Genomic DNA, 12,062 nt, shown 5'->3' on the forward strand with positions numbered 1-12,062 from the left:
AAGACCAGCTGCATTTGGTTCCTCTTTTCCCCCAGCTGTCATCTACTAGCAGCCATTCCATCTGCCTAGCCACAGATTGGACAGCAGGATGTGTCGCATTGGCTAAGCTGAGAGACAGCTACCTCCTGGCTTCTCTCCTCCCTGAACTGTTTCCCTCCAAGATGGTCCTTATAAGAAGTGAAATAGGATCTGAGTTTGTTTCTCCTGCCACCACCCCACCACTTCCTTTCTCTTTCATTTTTCATTTTTCTGCCCAAATATTTAGATTCTAAGAATGCATCTAGAGTGCACAGTTATTGTTGTTTGATTCCGCTTCAACCGCCCATGTTCTCATCTAATGGAATCCTGGGGTCTACAATTAGATGCAGTACTTAAAATTCTCTGCCAGAAAGTTCTCCTGTCTTCCTGCGAATGAGAATAGAGGACTTTAAGTCCCTCGCCTTTCTACAGATCCCAGGATTCCACAGAACAGAACAGGGGCAGTTAAAGCAACATCACACTGCTCTAATAGTGCAGAGCAGACACAAGTCATTGTCTATAGGGAGCTTTTTATTTTGACAATGTACTGTAGTTAGTAAATTTTAGACACTATAAAGGGACATTGGTAGTGGCAGCGGTGATGATGAGGACTATAGTTTTATTATGCTCTCATGTCTCATAGTATCCATCCGGTGCAGTCTTATTATTCTTTTCCTTTACTCCTCTTGTGAATATCCCCCTTTAGAAGCTCTCCTATTGCTTCTCTTATGAATACCGAAACAGAGCTTTTGAGTCATCCACCTGCTCAATAAGAAATTTAGGAGCTAGACCAATCAGTAAAAACTGGTTGTCTGCCCTTGGCTTATCCAGCAAAGAAGAGCCCATTCTCTCCCCCCTCCCCCAAGATAAATGGTTTTCCTTTCAAACTACTGTAGAATGGTGCAAGGCGAAGTATGCAGAAATATTCAGAACAGGTGTCAGCTCACCAAAACCTACTAAGAGAATATTTGGAATGGATAACTTTTTCAGTGACATAAATCAAGTACTATTCCAATTCCAAATTCTCCATCACTTTAACTTGGCTAAAGCTACATCTGCAGTGGTTATATTTTGCACAGGCTGGAGTCACATTACAAAATCCATCACTAGTCTCCCCAACTCTTTCCTACACCTTCACATCTAATAAATGTCTTTTTAGTGACCAACCTCACCACCGCTTTCACTGCCAGACCTCTAACTGACACTCTGTGGATGCAGCATTTCTGTTTTCTTTTGTAATACCTCGTAGAAATTGTGCAATTGGCTTTTACAAGAGTGTTGGGATCGTGATACAACTTTGAATCAGGCTCTCTACTGAGTCTTCTTCGCTTCTTACATTTTTGCCTGGAGCATCTATGACTCCTGCAGTAGATCAGCCAGAAAATCCTTCACACAGACCACACAGACATTTTGAAACAAAAGGCTCATAATTGAGTCCTCTAGGCTCAAGCCGGCCAACAACTTACCACGTTATGATAATTGTTATTCTATTATCTATCTCTTGTTCATGTCCCATTCTTCTCTTTTTCTCTAACCATTACCTCATTTGTTAGGTCATTATACACAGAGATACACATTGGAGATGCTTACATTGCACCAAAAAAAGGCTCCTTAAATATATTTGTACACTGAAAAATGAAAATTTAAATATGAGGCTATTTACTCCTAATAACATTGGCTGACATCAAGAAAACTTTTGCCCGCCAGATATGTTAGGAAGTGGTGCTGGGGGATTCCTGTTCAACACCCTAGGCACTAACCTGTGGGGTCCCTCAGAGTTCTGTTTTGTCTCCTATGTTATTCAACATCTATATGAAACCACTGGGAGAGATTGTCCAGAGTTTTGGGGTTCGGTGTCATCAGTATGCCGATGACACTCAACTCTCTCTCTTTGCCACCTAAATCTGAGGAAGGTGCTTCGGCTCTAAATCAGTGTTTGGTTTCAGTGATGGACCGGATGAGGGCGAATAAACTGAAATTTAATCCAGAGGAGACAGAGCTACTCCTGGCCAGTTGAAAAGCAAATCAAGGGATGGGTTGCTGCCTGTGTCGGATGAGGTTATATTCCCCCTGAAAGCTTGAGGCTACTCCTGGATTCATCTCTGAGCCTGGATGCCCAGGTTTCGGTGGTGGACAAGAGTGCATTTGCACAATTAAAACTAGTACGCCAGCTACGTCCATTTCTGGAGAGATCTGATCTGATCATGGTGACACATGCCCTAGTTACTTCCCAGCTGAATTACTGTAACTTGCTCTATGTGGGGCTGCCAATGGAAAGTGTCAGGAAAATTCAGTGGGTCCCAAAAGCAGCAGCCAGATTGCTAACTGGGGCTGGTTACAAGGATCACATAACCCCCTTTTTACAGCAGCTCCACTGGCTGCCACTCCGTTTCTGGGCACAATTCAAAGTAGTGGTTTTCACTTATAAAGTCCTAAATGGTCTGGGTCCAAGGTATCTCAAAGACCATATCTCCCACTATTAGCTGGCTCGGGTGTTAAGATCATCAAGGGAGGCTTTCCCTCGGTCCCATCACCTTCACATGTGTGTCTGATGGGGACAAAGGAGAGAGCCTTCTATGTCACTGCTGCCAGACTGGCCATATCTTTGCTATCCTTCCAAAAAAAAGGCAAATATCTTTCTCTTCAGGCAGGCTTTCCCTCAGTGACTTGCCTACATGAGTGACTGGTTACATGGCTGGTTACATGAGCAATTTTTAGGTGGTTTGTTATGCATTACTGCTCTGACCGGGTCCTTAGTATTATTTGTGCTTACCATCTGTCAGAGCAGTATTTGTTTGTTCCTTTTTAAGATTTGCATACTTACTGTTTTGACTTTGACATTGTCTTTTAATGATGCAAGCTGCCTTTTTATACTCATGTTTTCAGCTTCAAATATTGTCTTTCAAGGATGTAAGCTGCCTTGGGTCCTTTTTAAGGAGAAAGGTGGGGTAAAACTTTTTAAAATAAAATAAAATAAATGTGTTAGACTTCAGAGCTCTAGAAGCTCTATAGCCAGCATGGCCAATAGGATGGGCGCCTGGAGCTGGAGGTGAAAATGAACTAAAGGGCCAAAGGTACTTCATAGATCCTGAGTTGACCCTCTTCTAAGCTGCTTCTCTCCATAGAAGTGACTATATTCTAAAGAAGGTTTCCACTGGCAGAAGGGACAGTGGTGGTGATTTTTGCCAACCGCAAAATTTACTCCTACATGCTGCCTCCTGTGTGTTTTAATGTAGAGGGTTTCCTCACCAGAACTTGGAAACGTATATTTTTCAAACACAACTTCCAAAGCAGGGCTTTGGCTGTTTTTTTTTTTTTAATAAAGTTTTAATCCACAGGGTAACATTTCCAAGCACCGCTACATCTAGAACGATTTTAGAGAGAATTTCAGGGAAAACAGAAGTAACAAAAGTCCCTTTCCCTTTCTGCTAGTGGAAATAGCCTGCAAATGGCATTCTGTTCATGGGAACTTAGGATCCAAACCTCTTTTTGCTCATTATTACTCCTAAAGACATTTATGTTTGTAATAGCAGTGCCGGTGCTCTGTATAGAATGTGGGGTGAGTTTTCCAATACCGAAAACAATGCCTTGCCTTTGTACTGATATAAGCTGCTGGCACACTAGCTGGATAGCTCAGTGGTTTAGATATCTGGCTGCAGAGCCAGAGGTTGGGAGTTTGCTTCCCCCCAAGGAGAAAAGTCAACCTGGGTGGCCTTGGGGAAAATGCACAGTGCCAAGGCACCCCCAGAAGAAAGGAAAGGGAAACCACTTTTGAGTACTCTCCCTCCTTAGAAAACCATGAAAAGGGTCACTATAAGTCAGAATTGACTAGATAGCACATAATTGTTCTTATTGATGATGATGATGATGATGATGATGATGATGATGATGATGATGATGATGATGATGATGATGATGATGGTGGTGGTGGTGGTGGTGGTGGTGGTGGTGGTGGTGGTGGTGGTGATGATGATGGGATTTTTAAATAATTTAAATATGAAATTTTTGACCTTCTAGAACAAATATACAATTTGAGAATGAAATCATCCTCTTTGCTAAAGGATTAGAAGACAGCAAAGAAAACACTATGGTTCTGTGGTGTGTGGGGTTTTTTTGTATCCTTTTCAAACTGATCCAGAAAGTAGCCAAGGAATTACAGATCAGTCAAAATGTCTGCCCCAAGAAATTCAATAGAAATTATTATTTTTAATTCCTTCATAATAATAATTACCTTATTATTATATCACAATCATATCATCATCGTTACTATCACATCACTCCTTTTATTTCTCAGCATTGCTGGTACATAGCGGCAGACCAAAGGATCAAGCCTAAAAACTAAGAGTCAAGTCCTAAGAATTTGCAGGTGAGATGATAGGTTTGCAAAATCAGAATTTTTTTTAATTTCAGGAATCAATTTAGCAGTTGTTGACCACTGTTTTAAATTGCTAACCAAATATTTCAGAATGCCTTTAGCTGTTGAAATTAGTATAGGGAGGAGGATGACCTGTTCTTGTTTCCATATTCTTTTAATTTCGTGTCTTAATGTATTATAATTTGCAATTTTTGTACTTTCTGTAAAGTTGAGGTTGTTTGTTGATGGAACTCCAATTTCTATGAGGCATGTTTTTCTTTACTGCTTGCCCTGAAGTACAATATTGAGCTTATTAAAATCAACTGTTTTATCCATGGTAACTTGCTTATCCCAGGGTAATATTACAGTTTCATTTTCTAAAACTGGGAATAGCTGGAATTTATAATATAGAGTAAAAGACATGAATAATCCCTAAGATTTAGGCAACCACTGAAAAATCTTGTAATTTGGGTTATGCCAACACATATAATCTGTTGGTGCTAGTTTAGGGCACCCACCTAGGATATGATGAAGTGTTTCTTTAGATTCGTGACATGTACTACATATTGGCTTCAAACATATCATCACAGATTCTTTGGAGCTGATTCTTAATTTTTAGACTTGACCCTTTGGTCTGCCCCCAATGCTGAGAAATAAAAAGTGTGATGTTGGTGGTGTTCCAATAACAACAAAACAATTATTAGTAATTAATAAAATGTAATCTTGCTTCATAAATATTTTCACATTATGTCTACTACAGACAACTTGGTCTTGAACTATGCATATGAATCCCTCAGTTTCAGCCTGAAGTCAACCTAATTTAAGCCATGGGTCCAATTGTTGCTTATCAACATTATAATCCAGGTGGTGACTGGAGTGCTGCCCATGAATCCCTGTGCTGCAGGGCTTTCATTAACGTAGGTTGGGTCTTCCTTGCAAGTTGTGATACTGTTATCACCTAATGAAGTATAACTGTGCTTCCACAGAAGCAGTTGACCCATATAGAGATTATTGAGGTCAAAAAGCTCTTGCACCCAGTCTAGAGATGTCCAGTCTTGTAGGCCCCCAGATGTTTGGCTGTCTTTTGATAAGGACTTAATCAGTGCTGGGCCTTCAGATTTTATTGCAATTTACAACTGTAGAAATTCAGAAATGCAATAATACAGTATTGTATGAAACGGCCCTGATTTCAAGCAGATTCTAGGACAAGTATATGGAAGTACAATGTCCAAGGAATCAATGGTTGAAACCTGTCATATTTTTATATGTTCCTGAGAATCAACACATGTATCTATAGCTTTGCCATTTTTGCTGTCACTCTCTCTCTAACACACATACAAAACCCAAAGTAGGCACTAGAATTTAAAGCACAATTAATCAGTTAAAGAACTGAAACTTTTTTAAAAGAACAACATGCCCAATAACTTTGTGGAAATGCTCTTATGCACATTAAAAATTCAGTGGATCATGACCAAATATTTATTGTGAGGATGAGGATACCAATCATTATAATCACAATCCATTTCAGTGTTAGTATTTATATTGCTTTCTACTTCTTTATAATGAGAGGTTACAATCTTTTGAATATCAGCTTCTTTAAAATGTCTTCTACTCAGGGGTGCAGAAGTCACCCAATGTGCTCTGTACCCAATTAAAGGACAAACAGTTTGAGATTAAACCTCCCTGTACCCTTTAGGAGATATTCTGACTACTACACCCCTGGATCTGTGATATTATCTTTGAATGCCCAAATCTCTCTTTAAAAAAAAAAAAGAGAGAGAGAGAGAGAGAGAGAGAGAGAGAGCATTCCTGTGATGGGGGGCACAAACAGCTATGATCTGAGTGTAGCTATGTAGTTACCTACCCACTAAAGCTCACACAAATTCTTTTCACAACCGCAGGCCCACTCAAACCACATAGTGTAATTGTATATTGATAACATTTAGGAAAATGAGCTGTTCCGTTCTCTCAGGTAAAACAATATTCCAGAATGCAAAAAGGCTACCTAAACAATCATACAGGTCTTTCTTTTTACCTCACAGCTCTGAGAAATGGCTGGAAGAGCTGCTGCAAGGAGAGTTATATACTGCTTGGTGTCCTCACTGTGCGTCCTCCATAGTGCCTCAGTAGTTGGAGTTTCCAGAGGAGTTACTGGATTTTATTGAGGGCTTCGGCTGTTGCTTACCTTCTCTTTCAGTGCCAACAGCTCATCCCATTGTGTTACTTTTGCTTTTCCCTTTCCTGAATTCAAATCATCCACCATCTTTTAAACTCCAATAATGCCAAATGAGATAGGAAGGATCCGTTGTGGTGTTCTTCTGTTCCAGAGGCAAATGGTGGCTCCTTGCTCCACCCCATAATCTGCTTGAAACTAAGGCCCCAGAATCACATAAATACCCAATTTGGTTTTGCTCAGTTGACTAAGACTGTGCACCTGCCCATGACACTTCTTGCATATTGCCCATAACACCAACTAGCATGTAATTACCTCTTCTAGCATGTACAAGATCTACATGAATTTCATCATTCCTCCACCATGTGGAAACTTGTCGTATAAATACACAGAATGTTCTAGGTAAGGACGAAATCCAATGCTCCTGTGCTTATCTGCCTGTCTTTTGCTCTTCCTCTCTAAAATAGGAGATCTGTCCTCACAAAGACAAAGACTTGCAAGTCTCCTGTGTTGGCTTCATACAATTCCTGAGCAGAATAGCTTCTTTCCTGCATAGCATTCAAAGGAAAGCACACCAAACTGTACAGAATTCTTGTCAAAAACAATGAGCAAGCACTTGGTTGCTTCCTCTGACTGGAGGGGACAAGATGTAGACTGCAGGATCCAAAACTCTCCAGTTCATCAGACACAATCCCAGAATTAAACACAGCTCCAGTCCTGAAGCTGATATAGAGGAAGCTGTACTGTAGTTCTCTAGATATGGACATATCAACCTCCCTCCCTAACACAATGGCAAATGTTATTAAGGGCAAATGGCATTGCTGCAAGAACTTCAAGCCACCCACAAGTTCCCTAAACCTGATTGAAATCTATTCCCCTAAGAACAATGGGAGGCAAAGGGTTGTTTCTGTGTTTTTTATTGGCTACAAGTATCCAAGGGTAGGCAACATCCTGCACCTTCCAAGCTTCCAATGAAAGCTTACAAGGCAAAGAAAAAGACTGTCCTTCTGCTTTAACTTATCCTCTTCTCTCGTAAGACTGGTGTGCCTAAGCTGCAATCCTATGTACTTTCCTATAACAAAGCCATAGTGAACTCTGTAACGCTTAGTTTGAAGTATTGTTAGATTTGCATAGGACGGCATTCACAAGGCTTTTCAATTTCCTTTTCTGAGTTCAGCAGCTAGTTATCCATTTCTGTTTAAGTGTTACTGTGTTCCACAACAAGTATCGTAAACATTTGGTAATTATTCAACAACAGCATGTTAATGATTCATAAATACACAATGTAAAATTATAAAGATACTTAACATTTCACACCATAAATGTCACATTTTCTTTAAAATGTGTAACACATTACATTGGGTTCTAATTTTCACACTAATTTCCATGGTCACATAGCTTTTAATATAATACACAAACCGGAAAATGGCAGTTTTCTCCTTGCGGTTTGTAGCATACTCATACAATAAGACGGTTTGCTGGAACAGCAGCCTCTTTTATTGCTTTGGAAATCATTAACTGCCCATTCTTACCCTCTTTTCTCAGAAGAAGCTTTTCACAAGCCTTCTACCCTTATGTATGGCTTGGGCAACAAAAGAGAGTACAGAGTCGAAAAGTAAAGCAAAAGCCAACTGAATTGTCCAATATACCTATCTCATTTTGAGCCTGTTGATTTTCAAAGGTTTTGGCTCTCCAAAGAGCATAATCCTCAACTGGGGGAATTCCAGTTTAGTTAAGTCCAGAAAATCGGTCCAAGTGTGCAAGGCTAAGTATATTAACTGGCAAGCACAGCTTGCTTTTAAGATTTCATATTTTCTACATAGCAGCAACATAAAACACATGGAAACTCTACACAGGATTTGTACCTGCACTGTGATCATGACCATTCATGGTTCCATAACATGCATACCTGCATGGCTGCACTAAAAACAGTCATATAATGTAATTGGCATTGTGGGTTTCTGGTGATTGTTCTCCTTTCCCTCCATGAAAAGAACACATGTAGCTCCATCAAACTTAGCAGGACATGGCAACCAATAAAATAAGTGAAAAAACAAAAGTGCAAGAAGGAGAAGAAACGATTGGCTGAAAAACTTTTGAAGAGCAGTTTGGGTGCAAGATCTCATTGGCTAGAGCTGCCACATCCAAAGGTCCTATTGCCATGATGATGTCCAAGCTCTGGTAGGAAAGCAAATAGCAGGAGAAGGAGAAGAACACGCTAAATAAATCAATGTATAATTAAGCTTATACGTGTTTACTCTTATCTGAAAAACTCTGCTCTTGGGGATTTCTGCTTTCAGGAGCTTTTGATCTCATGGATCAAGGATCTTCTATGGGCAAATGAGCTTTCCCTGCTGAATCCATACATTTGGTGAACCAGCCAGTAAGCAGAATTAAGGGGCACAGTAACATCTGCACCTGTGACTTGACTCTATGTTGACCTTACAAGTAAACACACTAGTGGAGATACTAAGATTAAATAAATGAGGGCAGATATTGTTTACAGCTCAATGGTTTCTCTTCAGATCATAGAAACCTTTTGTCCAAGGATAAGCGGAAAGGGCAGGAAGTCCTATGCATTTCTCAATATGGCCATTTGCAAGAAAACTCTGTTCCATTTCTAAATAGAGTGGGGGAAGATTGTTTTACAGAAATTGTCTTATGCTCAAGAAAACCTGTTGATGAAATCATTCATTATCCCATCAGGTCTCTATTCGTCTAGCAAAAAATTTCTCCATCAGTCCAATTCACACCACTGACTGAAGTTTGATAAGCAACTGTTACAAAGAGATTCCCCAATTGCCCATGTTATCAACAGCTTTAGGGGCTAGGGTGTCAGACTGGGAAAAGTTTTTAAAAAGAGACAAGTTTAATGGTGGGGGAGGGAGCAGGGAGATACCTTTATTCCAGGGTGATACCTTTCCAGAATACCATGGAAGGCTTAAAATGGATTTTGGAAAGAAAGGCACCACAGAAAATTTTGACTTGTAACTGGTGGGAATGGACTTCCAAAAGAGCATTATTAGTAGTCTCATGGTTCTTTGAAGGCAGGGAACTGAAGGCCTGACAGACCATGATAATTACATCTATCTATGGTAGACATGCCTTTCTCCCTTTTCTCTCTTTCTTTCCCCATGGCACCAGGCAGGGCAGGCCTTTCGACAGGCGGAGGAACCAACTGTATCAGATGGCAGATTCAGCAGTGTAGCAATGGCAGCTCAGCGGTTTAAATATCTGGCTGCTGAGCCACAGGTTGAGAGTTTGATTCCCAACTGTGCCTTCTTGACAAGAGCTGGGCTTAATAGTCCATACGGTCCCTTCCAGCTCTGCAGTTCCAAGATTGTCTAATTTCCGAATCCCCTGGCCATTTCCCTTCTAGCGGACTGGAACCGTATGGGCTACATAGTCTGTCCTGCAGCCCTAAAACTGATCTGCAGTTCTCAGGTGTGTAGTGGATGATCCTTTCCCAGTGCCACAGCTGACATCGAGATTCTTCTGTACAGTATGTGCATCCAGGGCTTGTGTAACAAAAAATCTGACAAGTCACAATGCTGCTGCTCTACGCCTGGCCTTCCTTCAAATGACACAGTGGGTCATAAGTGCTAGTCTCTCCTAGCCTAGCTTTCTGTTGTGCAAGCACTCCTTCACTTGGGCTTATGAACCCTTGTGCCAATTGGAAATGATTATAGATGGATGCCCCAGGTTTTAAAGCCACTTCGCACACCAATATCCACATGTCTCCTCTTCCGGCACCACTTGCCCTGAGTTTTGTCTCCTCACCTGGAGACTGGAGAAGAACAGTAATTCTTTGAGATAATGACTGGTACTTGAGACCTGGCAACCTATCCCTGAAACAGGCATGAACACAGATCCTATGCAAAGAACGGCAGAAGATGGAGACAAGAGCAGGCAATGGGAGCCTCTTCCCTTAGAAAGGCTTATAGGGCTGAGAATCTGTACAGTGGACCCTCGACTTACAGAATTAATCCGTACTGGAACGGTGGCTGCAGGTCGAAATGTCTGTAGGTCGAGTCTCCATTTACCTACAATGCACTGAAAACCGATTAATTCGTAACCGGCCGTTTTTGTTCCATTTTGGTTTTTTGTTTTTTTCAGGTCTGTAGGTCGATTCTCCGGCTGCAAGTCAAACCTAAATTTTGCAGCCAGAGAAGTCTGTAACTCGAAAAGTCTGTAAGTGGAGCCGTCTGTAAGTCGGTCTACTGTAGTTTCAGGGAAAGACAAATTAAGGAACCATGGCAAAGACAGTTAATTACATCACAAAAGTATGAGCATAGTGGAAAGAGAGACCAGTTTCTCTCTGAAAGCACATACGTTTGATATATAATTAGTAAAAGAAAGTTCCCTTGAGGATCATTTTATTGAAAGGTGGGGTATAAATCTCATCAATTTTGGTTTCCAAAAACACTAGAAAACACCAGAACACGCAGCCATCTATTAAAAACCAGCCAGAAAACATTCAAAATAAAGTTAAAGCAGCATCATTCCACATTGCAGACAACTGTCTTATGAAATACTTTGTAACAACATATACAGCCATGGCTGCAGGAAGAAAAGAAGCATCATAAATTGCAACAAAACAAAACAGAAATGTATGGAGGCAAAGACAAACTTATGCAATGCCTGGCAAGTAGAAAGTTTTGCAAACAAATTCAAAAGGACTTAACCCTTCTCTACAAATCTGCAACCTGGGCAGTATGTATGACACACCAAACTATGCAACAATAAAGACAGCAATCCTAAATACTGTATAGAGAATTCTTCAATTGAATGATACAAAAAGGAACATCTCACCACAACCCCTGAACCAGACTAACTAATGAAGTCTGCAGAACAGTTTTATGGCAGTAGTTTACATTCTTCCCTGAACACTTTGAGTGAATACTGTTATCTTCCTTCCCCCTTTGTCTAGGATTATAATATAATATAGTATAATATAATATAATCTTAGAACTGCAGACCTGAAAGGGACCCAGTGGATCATCAAGTCCAGCCCCTGCCAAGGTGGCACAGTGGGGAATTGGACTCCCAACCTCATAATGATGGTGGTGACTGAATTTCAGCCCAGGACAAATAAGTCAGAAATAAGTCTCATTGACATCAGCAACCCAATCTAAAGAACATGTGCAGAGAACTATAGCTGTAGACACATTCACAGATGAACCATGGCTACTGGCCACAATAAAGCACAGCAGAACTTCCATGTTCAGAAGGAGAACAGCACTTTCTAGATACTGAGGATAAAGACCTCTGCATATCAGGGATGAGGCACCCTGTGGAGTGTAATGGATAGAGTAGTGGACTAGGACTCAAGAAATCTGGGTTTGATTCTGCCATAGAAATTCTCGGGGGGAGGGGGCAAGAACTGGTAAAACCACTCAACTCACCTTGAAAACCCTATTAGGCTTGCTGCAAGTCGATTTCAACTTGACAGCATATAACATATGGGGGATAGGGGATCTGTGGGCCTCCAGATGGTGGACAACAAGACCCATCGTC

The sequence above is a fragment of the Pogona vitticeps genome, chromosome 1 (genome assembly GCF_051106095.1).
Source record: "Pogona vitticeps strain Pit_001003342236 chromosome 1, PviZW2.1, whole genome shotgun sequence".
NCBI classification, from domain to species: Eukaryota; Metazoa; Chordata; class Lepidosauria; order Squamata; family Agamidae; genus Pogona; species Pogona vitticeps.